The sequence below is a fragment of the Macaca fascicularis genome, chromosome 2 (genome assembly GCF_037993035.2).
Source record: "Macaca fascicularis isolate 582-1 chromosome 2, T2T-MFA8v1.1".
NCBI lineage: Eukaryota > Metazoa > Chordata > Mammalia > Primates > Cercopithecidae > Macaca > Macaca fascicularis.
Window position 1 is genome coordinate 124,308,434 of NC_088376.1, and position 17,844 is coordinate 124,326,277.

The 17,844-nt window shown below is 39.1% G+C and overlaps 1 protein-coding gene across 19 annotated transcripts in view; it reads right to left on the minus strand.

Annotated features, from left to right (window-relative positions):
- FHIT (fragile histidine triad diadenosine triphosphatase) overlaps positions 1–17,844 on the minus strand; it is a 1,487,537-nt gene that overhangs the window by 1,461,044 nt on the left and 8,649 nt on the right. For 2 of the 19 annotated variants that reach the window (XM_065540866.1, XM_065540865.1), the window contains exon 2: positions 810–928. The exons of the other annotated variants lie outside the window; for them this stretch is intronic. The gene's annotated coding sequence lies outside the window, so the exon portion shown is untranslated. The remainder of the gene's footprint in view (positions 1–809; positions 929–17,844) is intronic. 19 annotated transcript variants of the gene reach the window in all.

The following is a 17,844-nucleotide window of genomic DNA, read 5'->3' on the forward strand; positions in this document are numbered from 1 at the left end:
TTTACAACATTCCTTATTCTAGCTTTTATGTCAATCCAAAAGAACTGAAATAAAATTCCACTTTAAAAGTAATACTTCTTTGGAGTAGGGATTTGGTTCATGGGTTCCAATCTCAGCAACTGAAATGACTACCTACATGGTAATTTGTCTTCAAGCTGTGGCTCTGACTAGACCCAAAATGGTAATCATGCTTCATGTTACTATTTTATTTTATTTTATTTTATTTTATTTTATTGACATGGAGTCTCGTTCTTGTTGCCCAGGCTGGAATGCAATGACATGATCTCGGCTCACTCTGCCTCCCGGGTTCAAGCGATTCTCCTGCCTCAGCCTCCCGAGTAGCTGGGACTATGGGCACATGACACCACATCCGGCTAATTTTTGTATTTTTAATAGAGACCAGCTTTTACCATGTTGGCCAGGCTGGTCTTGTACTCCTGACCTCAGCTGATCCGCCCACCTCGGCCTCCCATAGTGCTGGGATTACAGGCATGAGCCACTGCATCCAGCCCATGTTACTTTTAGATATGGCCACGATACCAGAACATTAAGCACTGAAAGGATGACAGCATTTCCACCAGTGTAACCTAATTTAGAATCAATAAGGTGTCACTCAAATCGGCAGCATGTACATATATATACAGTGTGGATGGACACACACACACACATATATACGCACACACATTAATTATAATAATAGTCACATGTTTGAGGTATTTACACAAATCTTCTCTTATATAACACTATGAGATAAGTACTATTATGAACTCTGTTACACACTGAGGAAAGGGCAGTTACAGTTCACTGACCTCCTTAAGAGGTAAAGTCAAGGTCACAGGCACGTAAGCGGCAGAGTTGAAGTGCAAATCCAAGTCTGCCCTTCCTCCAGAGCCTGTGCTCTACACAACACTGTGGCATATGACAGCATCTGCAAGGGAAACAGCATGACGGAATTGATTCCTTCTGGCAATAGTCAAAATATCTTTTAAATATCAGGTATAAAACATTTTCAGACCACCAGATGCTTATTCAATTTTGAAAAATCAATTTTTATGTAGTTGCTATGAGTAGTTTCATGTTTGTTAATGCCTGGTTATATTCTTGAAAAAGTAGGGGCCTCAAACAGAAAAACATATATATCTTTTTGAAACTTGGAAAGAAAAATGAGACCCTAACTGGATTAAATTGAAAATGTTTGACAGAACACAAATGAATAGAATCTGTAACTTTAACATGCCTTTACAGGAGGCATGTTCTAAAACGGTCATACCAAATTCAGAACACAATAGACTTAACATGCTTATTGTTGTAAACAAAGGCATTTGGTTAAATGAAAGTTCCATCAAAGCTTAATAACCAAATTCAAGTGAACACAAAGTAAAGCGTTATATACTTTCTGCGGTTTCAGTAATAGCTAATCTAATAATGGTAAATGGAGGTTATTGTTGATTCCTTTGCCTCTGTTTCATAAATTAGATAAAGCAACGTGGCAGTTAGAGTACTTTAGAGTTTTACTGGACTAAGTGATTTTAAAGCTATCTCAAAATATAACAAAGTCATGACTTGAATGACTGCTGAGTTGTAGCTTGTTTTCCATCACCATGTTAGTACTTTTCACCAGTGTTAAGTAAAATGCTTCCTGTTAACTAAAACAATTCTATAAATACAATTTCTATCTACAGGACCAAATCATTTAAGGTAAAGTGTCATTGATACAGCAGTATCTGATATTCTATTTCACTAGGGCCAAGCTTGTAAAATATTAACTATAAGAGCAGTAAAGTGTTATTTATTTCTTCTGATCCAAAACCCAGGAACAGTAGAATTTCTCTGCTTAATGATTTTTCATAGCACATTTCCAATTTTCTACTACAGTTTATTGATCTGGAATACTAAAACAGTTTTCTTCCCTGTCTAAAGAACACAAAAAGCCCTGTGCCCCTAGTCCCATGGGAGATACGTCCAAAGACAACAGTCGTGGCATCTCATCAGGCACTGAGGGGAGGTAACGAGAAGCAAGGCATTTTCCTTATTGAAAGAAGGTGCTAGTCAAATCTCAGGACTTATGATAACGGGAAATACTTCCCAGGCCTTTGCATTTGGAGACGAGGCTACACACCTGCAGTTCTGAGAGCAGATGAGTTGCCCTTCACAAAGGCAGTCTATTTTCCTGCATTTCCCCTTCATGCCCTGATATGGTTACTTTCAATTACCCTGATAGCCCAGGAAGAAAAAGATCCCTCTCTCCATATTTCATTCACATAATAAGAATCTGCAAGCTGTTCTGTATGACAGATGAGGACTGTGTGCTGAAGCAACTTGTTCCGCCTGTCAGCCTCCGAGAACCCACAGCAATGAGATACAATCGTGATGACATTACTCGAGAAGAAGTGGGTCAAATACATGGTCACTTTAAAACAGAATGTCAACCATTCTTTCTACTTCAGTAATCTGATGCAGTGGTACTCAAAACACAGACAGTGAGAGAGAGAAAAGGAAAGAGAAAAGAAGAGAAAAAAGTTCACCATTATTAGTTTAATGTCCATACATACACAAATGCAAAAGCAAATAATTGTTAAAATTGCTGTTCCCATATACCCTTACATGACTTTTTTCATCCTCCAGCCAATTAGTCAAGAAATGTTTAGTAAGCATGTGGTATGAGCCAGACACTGAAATGGGTAGAATGCTGAAAACAAGTAGAATGCTGAAAACAGACACAGCCCTTGCCCTCTTAGAGTATACAGTCTAGGATAAAGGACAAATATTAACAAGCAATTGAGATTAATATAATGAAGCCTGAAAAAAAAAAAGTAGAAGGTACTAAGAGAGCTTACAATATAAGAACTAACCAAGTCTTTCAGGTCAGTAAAGGTTTCTCTGAGGAAAAGACATTTAAGTTAAGGTCAGAAGTATTAGAGCAGCCAGATAAGAGGTGAGAGAGAAGAGTGACAAGCGGAGGACTTTTCTCCTGAAAATGTTTCCTTTCAAAGAAACCATTAAGGCAAAGGCCTCAGGACTCAGTAGAAAGTATAATGGAGTAAATGACGCCATCGAGTCCACCATTGGGAGTTATTACCTTTTCCTTATTTCAATCCCTAGTTTAGAAAATTAACTTTAAAAAAATTTTTTAAGCATTAGTATACCTCTGTCCTATCTTGCCACATAAGGGCAAAAGTTAATCATAATCACATTTTCTTGCTGATCTAAATATTAAGGTAGATTTTACTTTAAAAAATCTAATTTATCTTGACTATACTGGTTAAAACCCATGGGTTATTTTTAAAAATATGTTTTGACAGCAGTGAAACTTGCAGCACATACAATACCAAAAGCATAAATTTGTTCAGGGTATAAGTACATGAAAATTAATATAAGCAGTTGGTAAATGTGATTTATAAAAAAACAAAAGACTGTGCCAACTACATGCCACAATGAGTGGAAATAAGAGCTTCTTTTTCTCTAATATTTGGTCATGAAAATTCTGATTTGTTCTTGCAGAAAATTGTTTTTGGATCATTATTCATCTCTCTTACAGCATAGAACTTTTTTCCATGGGATCAACAAATTGGAATGGAGAGGAAAAACCGGATATATTCATGAGTATGTTTGCCCTTTCTACTAAACCCCTGAGTGTGATGTTCGGATTATTTTCTTTCCAAACTCAAAATCCATTCCCAGAATCCAAAATCAATAAAAATTGTACTAGCAAAACTGAGGGTTGAATTTGGCCTAAAAACTCAGTGACTGAGTAGGGCTACTAATACGGGGAGAGGTTTTTAAAAAATGTCTTTAGTTATTAATCACTAGCAATGACTTTAGCAGCTGCTCTAAAGTAAACACAATCTACAACTACTTTAAAGCAATATAGTGTACAAACCACAAGAATTAACATTCTACTGTGTGAAAGGTGGCAGAACATGCCATCCCAAAATATACCACATTGGCATAAGAATTATTTTTAAGCTAAAGGCACTTATAAAAAATAATTTAAAAAAAAAATAACAAAAAAAAACAGTAGGTGCAAGAAGGGAATTCTGACCCTCTTCTTTTTCTTCATAAAAGCAAGAGCTAAAATCCCTGTATGGAAAATATTCTTCTTACACCAGAAGGAAAGTAACATTCTTATCATCAAGGGTGGAACACTGAGACCAAGAGAATTCTGTACAAACAAACATTATTAAACTAGCTCTTATTTTCCTCATAACTTCTCCACCCAGTTAAATATCCTGGCCCAAGCCCCTTTGCCTTGTCACATCTTCACAGGTTACTACCGTTTATCCAATTCCATATAAAAGTGTTCAATTCTGGCCAGGCGCGGTGGCTCAAGCCTGTAATCCCAGCACTTTGGGAGGCCGAGACGGGCGGATCACAAGGTCAGGAGATCGAGACCATCCTGGCGAACCCGGTGAAACCCCGTCTCTACTAAAAAATACAAAAAAACTAGCCGGGCGAGGTGGCGGGCGCCTGTAGTCCCAGCTACTCGGGAGGCTGAGGCAGGAGAATGGCGTGAACCCGGGAGGCGGAGCTTGCAGTGAGCTGAGATCCGGCCACTGCACTCCAGCCTGGGTGACAGAGCGAGACCCCGTCTCAAAAAAAAAAAAAAAAAAAAAAAGTGTTCAATTCTAACTTCATCTTTGGGTCTTCATTTCCTTATGAGGGCTCCCATGTCACAAAAAAAACTTATATTAAATAAATTTGTATGCTTTTCTCCTATTAATCTGCCTTATATCAATTTAATTTTTAAGCCCAGCCAAAAACCCTAAGAAGGTAAAGGTGAAATTTTGCTTCCCCTACATCTGTTACTTAGGTCTTATCTAGAGTTCAACCTGAAAGGCATATTTTAGGAGGAATATTGGCCAAATTGGAAAATACCTCCAAGAGGGCAACTAGAATGGTGAGAGGTTCTGAACTTCACATAAGCAACCCAGGGATATTCAGCCTGGAGAAAAGTAATGGGAGACAGCAAAACTACCTTCATATATTCGATGCCTCACTCATCAATAAAGCCATTCTGTTTTACTGAGCACTTCCTCTATACAAGGTATCATGCAAGGCAAAGGAGATACAGCACTGAGCGAGAAAGCCAGTCTTTTCTTATCATGCGGAAGGGAAAATGGATTTTCTCTGTGTCACTTCACAAGATATTGTATAGTAGAGCAGAGCACAGATTCTGGAATCAGAGCACTAGTGTAAAAACCTGTACTGGGTTGAATGCCACTCCCCAACCCTCCAATATGTCTGCATCAAATCCCTGGAGCCTGCAAGTATTACTTTATTAGGAAAAAAAAAAAAAAAAAGTCTTTGCAAATGTAATTAAAAATCTTGAGATAAGATGATACTGGATTGTCTGGGTGAGCTCTAAATATAATGATCAGTGTCCTTACAAAAGAAAGGCAGATGGAGACAGACAGGAGAGAAGAAGATACCGAAGAGAAGGCCAAATGAAGCAAACAGTTATGTGGCTGCAAGCCAAGAATGCTTGGGGCCACCAGAAGCTGGAAGAGGCAAGGAAGGATTCTCCCCTAGAGCCTGTTGAGGGAGTATGGCCCTGCCAACACCTTGATTTTGGACTTCTGTACTCCAGCACTGTGAGGAAATAAATTTCTGTTGTTTTAAGCCACCAAATTTGTAGCAATTGGTTACAGTAGCTCTAGGAAACGAATATAACTCCCAATTACTTAGCTAGCTGTAGTACCTTACTAGCTGTGTTACCCAGTGCTAATAACTCTAGCCCTCTGAGAACCAGGCCCTCATTAGGAAACTGGAGGCAATAGAAATACTCATCTCACAGGTCAGAGATTAAGGAGGTATGTCAAGTGTGCAGCACAGGGCCTGGAACAAAGTAAGTTTTCAGTACATAATACTGTCACTATTAATGGGTTCAGATTTACTGGGAAGCATGTGTAGACCTTAGAACAATATATCAACAGGTGTAATGACAGCTAATTTATGCAGTAGGGATCTCTCTACTGTTAAATATACGTAAGTAGAGACCAGATACATCGTTTTCCAGAAATACTGGAGAAGGGATGTTTATATTGTTCAGGAGGCTGGAATAAACATCCACTAGCCTTCCTTCTAGATCAGTCCAGTAACCATTTCTCCTTGGTGCATCGGGTCAAGATCCTTAGGCAGTTTAACCCAGTAAGGGAAGTGAGGTATACACAGAGTTTGGTTGCCACCTTAAAAAGTCCCTTCCCCTTGCTTTTTTGTCTTTAGCTATAAAAAATAAGCAAATTCTGATTATATCTTAGTATTTCCAACTTGACAATGCCAAGACACAATGAGAAAAACTTGGATCACTGAGGTAGTTTGGGTAGTTATTCCCCCAAATCTCATGTTAAATTGTAATTCCCAGTGTTAGAGGTGGAGCCTAGTGAGAGGTAATTGGATGACGGAGGTGAATTTTTCATGAATGGTTTAGCAGTACCCTCTTGGTGCTGTCCTCATAACAGTGAGTGAGTTCTTGTGAGATCTGGTTGTGCAAAAGTGTATGGCACCTCCCCTTACTATCCTCTTGCTCCTGCTCTTGCCATATATGACTGCTCCCATTTTGTCTTCTGCCAAGAGTAAAAGCTCCCTGAAGCCTCCCCAAAAACCGAGCAGATGCCAGCACCATCCTTGTACAGCCTGAAGATCTGTGAGCCAACAAATGTCTATTCTTTATAAATTACTGAGTCTCCAGTATTTATTTATAGCAATGCAAGAATGGCCTAATACCATCACACACTTAAATTTTCTGATTCTCAGAAATGAAGCAATTAGACTAGAGTAAGGATTGCTAAGGACCAGCTGACAAACCAGGACCAAACCATAATATTGTTTTTAACCAATACCTAGCAAAATGAGAAAAATTTAAAAAAAATAATTATTTAAATGTCTTTGCTTGGCAGAATTAAAAGTTGGCAATCCTACATCAGCTCCCGTTGTATCTCACTTCCTAATTCAAAAATTATGTTTACAGCCTCTGAAATCCAGCCTGGCCAACATGGCGAAACCCTGTCTCTACAAAAAAAAAAAAATACAAAAATTAGCCGGACACCATGGTGTACACCTGTAATCCCAGCTTCCTGGGAGGCTGAGGCACGAGAATCGCTTGAACCAGGGAGGTGAAGGTTGCAGTGAGCTGAGATCTTGCCACTGCACTTCAGCCTGAGGGACAGAGCAAGACCTTGTCTCAAAAGAAAAAAGAAAAAACGTATTCCATAAACATACAAGGGAGCCAGCACTCTATGAGATGAAATTCTTTAAAAGGTCTGTGAGTCATAATTCCCATATAAGCCCACCATCCCTTGGAGGAGGAGGGGTTGGCTCTCTACCTAAACTAAAAGATGAAACTCTCTCCCAATCAAAGCCAGGAGAGGACCAGGGAGGTCTTCAAGAGGAGAAACGTACCTTTGAAATTCTCTCCCTTCTTAGAAGATTCAGAATATTTCAGACACTACCAAGTATGCCCTGGGAGGCAGTCAAAATGTGTAGTAGGCCAGACCACAGGACTAGGAAATTAAGATACAGCTGCCTGCTCCTATTAGGCCTAGCAGCAGGACCAGAATATGAAGGTTCACTTGGGCCCAGTTTGGCTGAAAAGACACAGGCTTCAAATAAGACTAGACAGGAGAACAGGTAAATAAATAGAATATTCACATAATGGAACATTATATAGCAGTCAAACCAAATAAAGCAAGGTACAGAACAATGTGTATGGTACAATATTTTTATATAAGAAAGGAAGGAAAATAACCTACATAATATTTGCCTGTGTACTAATAAAAGTGGCTACCTTAAGGGAGATGGGTACAAAGATGAGGGTATGAGAAGAGGAGCAAGAACAAAATTTCACTTTATACATTTTTATATTGTTTTGTAAAAATAAAGAGCTAAAAGATTATAACTCTCATTGCTGGTGTTAGTGACACATTTGCAGAGGGCAATTCGGTGGTATACATCAAAGTCTTTAAAACTAGCATATCCCTAGACCCAGAAATTCAACTTTTGAAAGGAAGTTATCTAAGAAAATAAGAGATTTGTGTATACACATACACATTCACTGCAGAATTATTTATCATAGTTTAAAAAACCTGTTTTAATCTACATGTAAAATAATAGAGAATCAGTGAAGGAAATTATGGACCATCTAAACAATTCAGTAATATGCAATTGTCTAAAACTATACTGTAAAACATATACTGTAGAATACTCAGTGGCATAGAAAAGTATTCATAGTATATTTTTTAAATCATTCATTAATTTTTCAGTAAATTCTTTAGAGCATCTACCAGGTACTAGACACTGAGCTAAATGCTGATTAAAAAGGCCAGTTACAAAACAGTATATAAGTGGGCAATCCCATTTTTTGTGCATTTGTGCATTTCTAACTAGACTAGAAGGATAGACACCAATATGAGAGTAGTGATTACCTGAGTGGCAAGATTATGGGTGAAATATATTTTCTATAATGAAATATATTTTCTATTATCTCTGCAATATGAGAAAAAAGCACTACTTTTTTAATCAGGCTAACAACTCCCAGGATCAAGAATGTGTCTCATTCATCTGTCTGTTCTCTCACCTCCTCCTGACTCCCTGAATACAAGCATGATGATTGCTTCAGCTGCAGCAATTCTGTGGCCATTATGGTTAGACCAAGAACTACAAGATACACTCTCTTTGACATCTCTGAGCTGCTGAACCAAAGCCAAAGCCAACCATTTCTAGACTTCGTTTTATGTGGAAGAAACAAACCTCTATTCTTTTTAAGCAGGTTACTTGCAGCTGAAAGCATTTGAAGCTGACATAGGAACCCATTAAATAAAACATGACACATTAAGGCCAGTATAGGTAACCCAACATGTTTCTTTGATCAACCAGCAGAAACTGAAGACTGATGTGGTTAATTGCCCCACTAGCTTCTGGCTCTATATTCTCTTCTCTGAAGCTCCTGGGAAGTAGAGCCCAGGAGAAGTTGTTAGTGAGGATTCTAGGTTCACAGGGGAGCACTGCTTGCAGCAAAGAAACACCAGGCAGCTACTCCTACAGCTTTACAATGTGGCCCAGCATTCCCACTCCTGGAAATGTCTCCTAAGAAAAAAATCATGAATGTGATTATGCATACATGCAAATACATCAGAAAAAACGGTGGGGAAAACCTATACGTTGACCACATGGGATAGATTAAAAAATAATGTCATGTTCTAACAGTGGAGTACTCTGTAGACATTAATGCCATGGGAAAATGCATACAATATATTGATGAGTGAAAACAAAACAAAACTATATGTAAAGTATTATCCAAATTTAGAAAAATGTGTCCATTCGCTGTTAGAAAACTAACAGAACAAATATATGCATGCAATAAAAACAATGGGAAAAAAGTATACACTGAAATATTGATAGTGCTATCACGAATGGGTGAAATGCAATGTTATTTTATTTTTTGAGCATTTCTATATTTTTTTAAATCCTCCAAATTTATTTTCTTATGCAGTTGGTATGAAAATTTCTTCTAAATAGCACCTTCTTACAGAATATTCTGGGCCCTCCGACCAAGATATTCAACTCATCCACACCAACTTTGTCTAATACCTGCCTGCAGATCCAATGGACTTAAAAAGAAACAATTTATTTTTGTGTTTTAAAAACAGACATGACAACAGCTGCAAGCTAAGCTACAGAAAATGATAAAGAAATTTTTTTCCAAATAAATTTGCATTGTATAAATGCAGTACATTTTCTTTAATTTCATAAGGTTTTGATACTGCCACTTTGAGAAAAATATTGATGTTTCCTTAAATAAGTCTAATTTGTATTGAAATTCATCCCCTCACTTGAAATGGAATGATCTTGAAAACAATAAAAATGAATGTTAATTTGCTATGTCATTGATAAAAAGCAAGTCCTTTTATATCCTTGTCCTTATCCATTAGACTTCATTTTACAGAAAAGGTAGCTATCAGGCAGGTCTGACCTTTTTGCCACCTAAGGACATTAGCTATTATAGCTCAAGCTCCCTAGCCGGATGGCCTGGGTCCATATCTTAGGCTCACCACTTGCCAACTGGGTGTCCTTGAGCCCTTGTTTAACCTCTCTGAGCTTCAGTTTTCTCATATGTAAAACAAGGATAATACAAGTATCGACTCCATAGAGTTGCTATGAGGATGAAATACGAAATCTACACAAAGATCTTAGTTCGGTGCCTGGCCATAGTAATCTAATTTAAAAAAAAAAAAAAAGTAAGGTCTCTTTTAACTTGCTTTCAATTATTATGTGCAGATAGATCATGGACCTGAAATTTTAGGTTTTAAAGAGGCCCAAGCATCCTGGTTTAAGAACCTATGTTGGAAAAATTAGCTCGGCGCGGTGGTATGTGCCTATAGTTCCAGCTACTTGGGAGGCTGAGACAGAAGAATCGCTTGAAACCAGGAGGCGGAGGTTGCAGTGAGCTGAGATTGCGCCACTGCACTCCAGCCTGGATGACAGAGCGAGACTCCATCTCAAAAAAAAAGAACCCATGTTGGATACAGATACTTGACTTTTAAATGCAGATTCAGTATCATTTACTTAGCTTTCCCTATGATAAATGAGATGTTTAGGGAAAATGTTGGGTTTTTTTAGACCACTGGAAATTGACTTCAGCATGTGTATTAGAGAACATAACTACCCCATTCACCTTGTCCTGTCCAGTGCTTTCACAAAAAGCAAGGTATTGTGACCAATAATAAAATCATAGCTAAAATAATCACTAACATGTCATTAGTGCTTAATATGTACCAGAAAGTGCCCTATGTGTTTTCATGTATTATCTCATTTAATCCTCACGACTAACCAATGAGGTAAGTTCTCTTACTATCCCCATTTTTAGATAAGAAAACTGTGGTATAAAGTGCCAAGAAAGTGCTAAGTCAAGATATAAACATAGTGTATAACAATATACTATATTTACTATATTTATATATTAAAACAATAATATAATAATATATTTTGAGATAATATATAGTATATTATATATTATATGTTATAATATATAAATATAATATACAATAAAATATAAATATAGAAATATAAATATATATTGTTATATAAATATAGTATGTAGTAATAATAACACAGCATCATTATTCAATCCCTGTGACCTACCAAATGCAGCTCTAGATGCTTTCCCAGTGACGTCTCTTGTGTTGACAACAATCTTGCACTATTCTCATTTAATGGATGAGGAAACTGAGAACTTAAATGAGTTACCTAAGATGAGCTACAGCTCTGACTGGTTCCAAAGTCAGCCACTCCAGAATTACCCTTCTGCAGAGGGCAGGGAAAAGGGCTTATCAGGTCCCTGAAGCGCTCTACCCAGGTCACAGAATGTTGGAGAGGAATAGGACTTCAGAATGATCAGATCCAAGCCCTCGCTTTACAGATGTGGAAAGGGAGGCCCAGAGAAAAGAGACGTGCGTAAGGCAGTGGGAGAGCCAGAACTAAAACCCGGGTCTCCCAAATGCCAGTTGACATGATGAAGCCATCTCATGTTGAGTCAGCTATCTCAGGTACTGTGAAAGCAGGAAGGAAAAGCCTGATAGATTCAGAGTGATGGCAGTAGACTGTCCTCCCTCCCTCTGCTCCCTCCTGACCCTGGGACTGCTGCATATACTTCCTGGCCCATTCAGAGCAGCAGCAACATGACCTGAGAAGAGAGGCTCTTCAGGAAAGAACCCACAATGAAGACAGGAAGCACCCATGCCCTTACATGATCTACCTAGGGCCCATTTCCAATAGAATCTTCCTGAAATAGAATTAGAGATCAATGGAGATGGAGGGTTGCCTCAGACACATGTGGGTCTCTTTTGTAGACATACAACACAACCTAAATCTTTGAGAACATGATCTGGCTCAACAAATTACCTGCATTTTTTTCTGATTAAATGTATATCCATCTTAGTTTGTATACTGGATAAAAATAAACCAACTCATACGGAAAGTTTTTTAAAAATAGAGTTTTGGGGTGTTTAATTAAAAATGCTTGCAGTATTATGTAATCCTTGAAATACAACAGTTGTTTACTCTGCTTTGATTTCTAAGCTTTCCTTTGATGACAATTATTAATATTTATCGTTTTTCTGATGTTGGACTAATGAGAATCTTAAGTGTTTATGAGAAGGCATTTAAATATTACAGTACTACAGATATGTTTGTTTTCTGATTTATATTCCTGTCTTTAACATCAAGCAGGATTTATTTTTTTGTGCTGAATCCTGGGTTGTTGTTCATCAACATTTTCAGTAAACTTTACATAGCCAGAACTGATGATTTCTACATTTATTTGATGGTCAAAGTGAATATGAAACTTCACTAAATAACATAGTCCTATGGGAAAGGTTTAGTTATGATTTATGAAGTAAAACCTGGCATGCATGTGTAACTGCTAGCAGGAATAGAGTAACATTCCAAGTTTAATGACACTCCTCTCAGGTCATACTTATTGAGTGCTGAGTATGTGTCAGGCACTGTGTAGAACATAATTGAAATCAATGATTTCACTTGATTCTCACAACAGCTCTAAGAGCTAGGTAGTATTATCATCTCCATTTTACAGAAAAGTGAGGCTCAGAGAGGTTGAGTACTTCACTCAAGATGACACAGCAAATGAAAGGCAAAGCCAGAAGTGAGTCCTCAGGGTCAGATAATGGGCTCTTATTTATAGGTTCCTCTCTCAAGAGTCCCTCCTTGACTGCCCAGCATTTGAATAATCTTATTCTCTACAAAGTATAAACAACTCATTTGCAGGGAGCAACAATCTTCAGGACAATCCACACTTTCAGATCTTGATGGCTATGATGAGTCACACTTCATTTTGTGTATCATAGGCCATGCATTGTTCTAGGCAATGGAGACAGAGCAATGAACAGCACCAACAATTGTCCCTGCCCTCATAGTGCTATCTTTCTAGAGAGGGAAGATAGATAACATTAACACAATAAACAAAGCATTATCCCCATTATGGGGAAGAAATGGGAGGCTATCCAAATTCAGAGAAATGGTAAAAGGGGATGAAGTCTGCAGTTTCTGTAGATTTCACTTGCCTATACTCCCCATGCAGCCAAGACTCAGCTAACCAGAGAAATGACTTACAATCAGTAATGGAAGATGGCCCAGAAGTAGTGTGGTACAGTGCAAAATCCAACACTGAATTCTCAGTTAGGGACCTGACATAAATCACTCACCCTGCATAAGGACCAGGTGCAGGGGAGACGGCCGTCAGCAAAACAGCCACTACCACTGCCCAAAGGAAAGAGAAGCATTGATTAAAAATCAAAGGCTAAATAAAAGCTGTAAAAAGTATAAGAAGGAAGCAAAAGACACAGGAGCTAACTTATAGGAAACTAAGAAAGGTCAACATTCTGCCAATTGCACTGTCTGTGACCCACACCACGTCATTTCTCCTCTTTACAGCCAGTTTTTCAAATATGCAAATAAAGGAGAGTGGACTAGATGAATCCAACCAGCTTCTTTCAAGCTCTTTTTAAAAAATCTCTTGAAGCCATGATTCTAACATATAAAAATTATGTATCTCCTCTTCTTTCCACCAATTAATAGATCCCAAACTGTTCCTCCTTCTTCAGTCCCTTTCATTGTGTTCATCTGCCTGACTACTGCTAGGGCTTTGTTCTTGATTTTCACTGCCACGTGGCAGAGAAGTCCAATCAGGCGGGATACGGACCTGATACCGCATTAGGGGGCAGAAGTGGGTATCGCAGATGCTCTGATCAGAGCCTAGTGAAAAAAATGAGAAGGAATCGGGTTATACAAATGGAACCTAGGGTCTGGAAAGTGTTTTAACAGGTAATAAATTAGCCTGAGGACATAGTAGGCATAGGGAAGCATCAGCCAGGATTGTAACTCATGTTCTGGCCAAAGGGAGGGGGAAAAAAGTCTAGAAGTAGGTGCTCAGTGAAGAAGCAGATGAGTGGAGAAGAGGTCTGGATCCAACCATGATACTGAGATCCAGGGACAGGAGCATTACCCATGGGAAAAAAATCCAAATTCCATACTTTGACTTCAAGGCCCTGTATGGCCTGGGCCCTATCTATACAGCCAATTCATCTGATGTCAGTCTCCCTTGCCCTCTCTATGGTTCAGCCACAGGGGCCTTCTTTTCTCCCTTTGATGGTGTTAAGCTCTTTCCCACCTTAAGGCCTTGGTATAGGCTATTCCTTCTGCCTGGAACCCCATTCTATTAATACCAGCTCTTCATATGGCCAGCTCCCTCTCATCCTTTACTTAGGTCTCTGCTCAATTCTCAGCTCTTCCTCTCTGGCCATTTTATCTCAATAGGTTACTCGTCCCTCTTACTATCACAGTATCTTATACTCTTCCTTCTCGTACTTGACATCTTATTGTTACAGGTGTTTGCCTATGTGTTATCTGCCCCCTTCACTAGACTCCATGAGGGCAGTGCTGATATTTTATATAGATCATCCCATTTAATTCATAACAATCTATGAAGTAGGTACCATTATGTCCATTTTACAAGGAGAAATAAAACTGCAAACAAAAACAACTTGCCATATATATATGTGTGTGTATGTGTGTACATATATATGTGTGTGTGTGTGTGTGTATATATATAAAAATCCTAAACAATACTACTCATTACGTTAAAACAGAATGGTAACTTAGTAGAAGCCACAAAAATCTAAAATCTTTTTATTCCAAGTGTGGCCCATGGACCAGCAGCATATACATCACCTGGCACCTTGTTGGAAATGCAAACACTTCTGGCCTCACCAGGACCCTTGCATAGAGTTCCAGCAGTCCTTGACCCATAGGAGTTGGACCCAGCTGTTCCATCTGCACCACGAAGCCAAACACAGCTAACTCCTCTAGGCCAGGGAAACCTTGGCCTGTTGCCTTGTGGAAGTTCAAGAGGCTAGAGGAAGCCTTAGCTTAGAGGAAGCTTCATCCCCTGCTCAGAGGAGCCAAGAGAGGGCCTCAGCTGTAGATTTTTCTGAAGCTTCCTGGCCTTGTTTTTATCCACTAAGCTGGCAGAACCCAGCAACTGGGCTTTCAAACTACAGTGGCCACCTGTTGTTTTTGTATCCCTAGTGTCACATCCCTCTTCTGAAGGTATCAGCACCTCTCGTTAATCAGGGCCTTTCTGTGTGTACAGGCTTGCAAGCTTCGCACAGCACAACTCCAGGGGGCACTAGTCACATATACTCTGGTATGAATGGTGGCCTCTGATGCTGAGAATGTGGCAGGCCTGCCCTACTTCCTCTGGGTGAATCTCTCCTCTCCTGGGGTGGGCATTTGTGCCACACCTGGCCACTCACAGTACCCCCTCCCACTGGCTATAGAAACAATTCCAAGTGGTAGGCATATGGCCCAAGCTATAACTCCCTCAATCTGCTGTGAATTTTGAGGTATTATGAGCACAGATATATTTCAGCCCATACAACTGAGTCTCTCTAAACTTGATGGAAAAAATCTGGGATCTTTAAGGTAACATGTTATATCTGATTATTAAGATGGAAATTTAAGGTACCTTGCCTTCGAATGGAAATTTATACATCCAATTACAGTGCCCCCTTCTTGACATAATTTTAACCCATTGGGAGTGCTTTCTAACCAGTGGTTCTTGGCCCTGGCTACAAGTTAGAATCACTAGAGCAGGTCTCGTCCAGATCACTTAAATTGGGAAAGGCTGGTGGCACAGGCCTTGGTACCTCAATTTCAGCTGCACTAGAGTCTGACTACTCATCTATCTAAGGTGTCCCAAAGTGGCATCTGGTATGCTACATAGTCTATGCTTCCAGGCAGGCTAACAAAGTGGTAGACTACATCCAGTGAAAATTAGACCTGCCACTTTCTGATGATGTAGTAACTGACAGGCAGAGACTAATTTTATTTACACAAGTGGCTGTAAAACAAAAACTATTCCCCTCTCTTTCCACCCCACTATTTTTTGTTATTCTACCTCTCCCACACTCTCTGCATTTGTTTTACCTCCCTCTTGCCTCTCCTGCTCTCCCTTGGATTTCTTGCCAGGATCATTCCTAGAAGAGATTGAACTGGAATCACTATTCTAAGCAAGTTCCAACCCTTCCCTCCACCTATCCTCAGGGCTCCAAACGCATAGGTAAACTCGCGCTTCTGGGCACAGCTTAAACATCTACTGACACAACCAAGCAGGTACCGCCCTTCAGTTAATGTGGAGTCCAAAGGCAGCAGTGAGTTTTGTGTTTTGCTTTGTTTTTTTAAAACTAAGACGTGGGAAGAAGACTTCTCAGAAAATAAAAATTTTGTTCTTACCACGTTCCACAGATTCAGTGATTAAATAATTATAGACTGTATGCCCCTCCAGCCTGGTCTAACTAAAATATGCATGCATTAAACCTTGCAAGGGAGTACTGACACTTCAACATTATCTATGATGGTTTCTAACTCCAGTAGCTATGAGTCTGAGAAACAGCAAAATATACTGAATTTTAATAGAATTCTGATTGTTAATAAAAAGAAGTAAATCCATAATAAAGAACACTAATAAACACATAAAAAAGACTCAGAAAGGGTCTTTAAGTTCCAGAATCCTGTCAATGAGTATCTTTTGTGAACTTCTTAACCAGTTTCTCAATTTTCTCTTCTATTCCCACTTATTCATCATCAAAAGAAAACACTGGCATACATACAAAATACCCCTAAAATATGTAGTTTTTAACTGCATTTAACACTCTGGCAAAAACACTGTTCTTCCCACCCTTTCTCTTTTTCTCTTTATGGAGTCAACAGACTAGACAAGTAAGGCTACTACATTGTGTAATAACCTCCTGGTGGGCCCAAAGGTTCAGGAAATGCTAAAAAAAAAAAAATGAAATTATGGTGCTGGGTAATATATGTTCAAGCCAAGAATGTTCCTGGACCCTTGATATAAGGGTTTAAATATAAATATAAATACTCAAATATAACTGTATGCATTTTCTATGAGAGGGAAAAACAACTTTCCAAAGGAAAGGGTCTGAAAGGGGACCAGAATATGCTACCCCAAAATATGCCAGTTTGGCATAAGGGTTATTTGAGTTGAAGGCAATTAAGAACAGCAGATTCAGAAAAAACAACAAAAAAAAGAAAAAGAAAAAGAAACACCTCTGCCCTCCTCCATCTATCTAAAAGCAGGGCATAGATTTTCCTTTGTAAAGGTAACATATTTTCTATAAATAAAGGTGTTCCCCTTTCCCTACCAGAGAGAAGAATTCTTACCTGCATAAACGAACCTTACTAAACAACCTTCATTTACCATACATTTCCTAGTCATTTTTTCACAGTTTGTCCCCCTACCCCAGAAGCCCAAATCCCCTTATCCTTTTGTAACCACCCAACAGGTTCATTTTGCCTGCTGCCCAGATAGAGTCGGTTTATCAAGACGGAGGAATTGCAACAGAGAAAGAATTTAATTCACGCAGAGCCGGCTGAACAGGAGACCAGAGTTTTATTACTACTGAGATCAGTCTCCCTGGAACATTTCAGAGACTGGGATTTATTAAGGATAATTTGGTGGATAGGGGGGCCAGGTAGTGGGGAGTGCTGATTGGTCGAATTGGAGATGCAATCACAGGGAGTCAAAGCTGTCCTCCTGTGCTGAGTCAGTTCCTGCATGGGGGCACAAGACCAAATGAGCCAGTTTATCAATCCGGGTCGTGCCATCTGATCCATCAAGTGCAAGGTTGGAAAAATATCTCCAGCACCAACCTTAGGTTTTGATATTATCCCCAGGAGCAACTGGGGAGGTTTAGAATCTTGTGACCTCTAGTTGCATGAGTCCTAAAGCATAATTTCTAAACTTGTGGCTAATTTGTT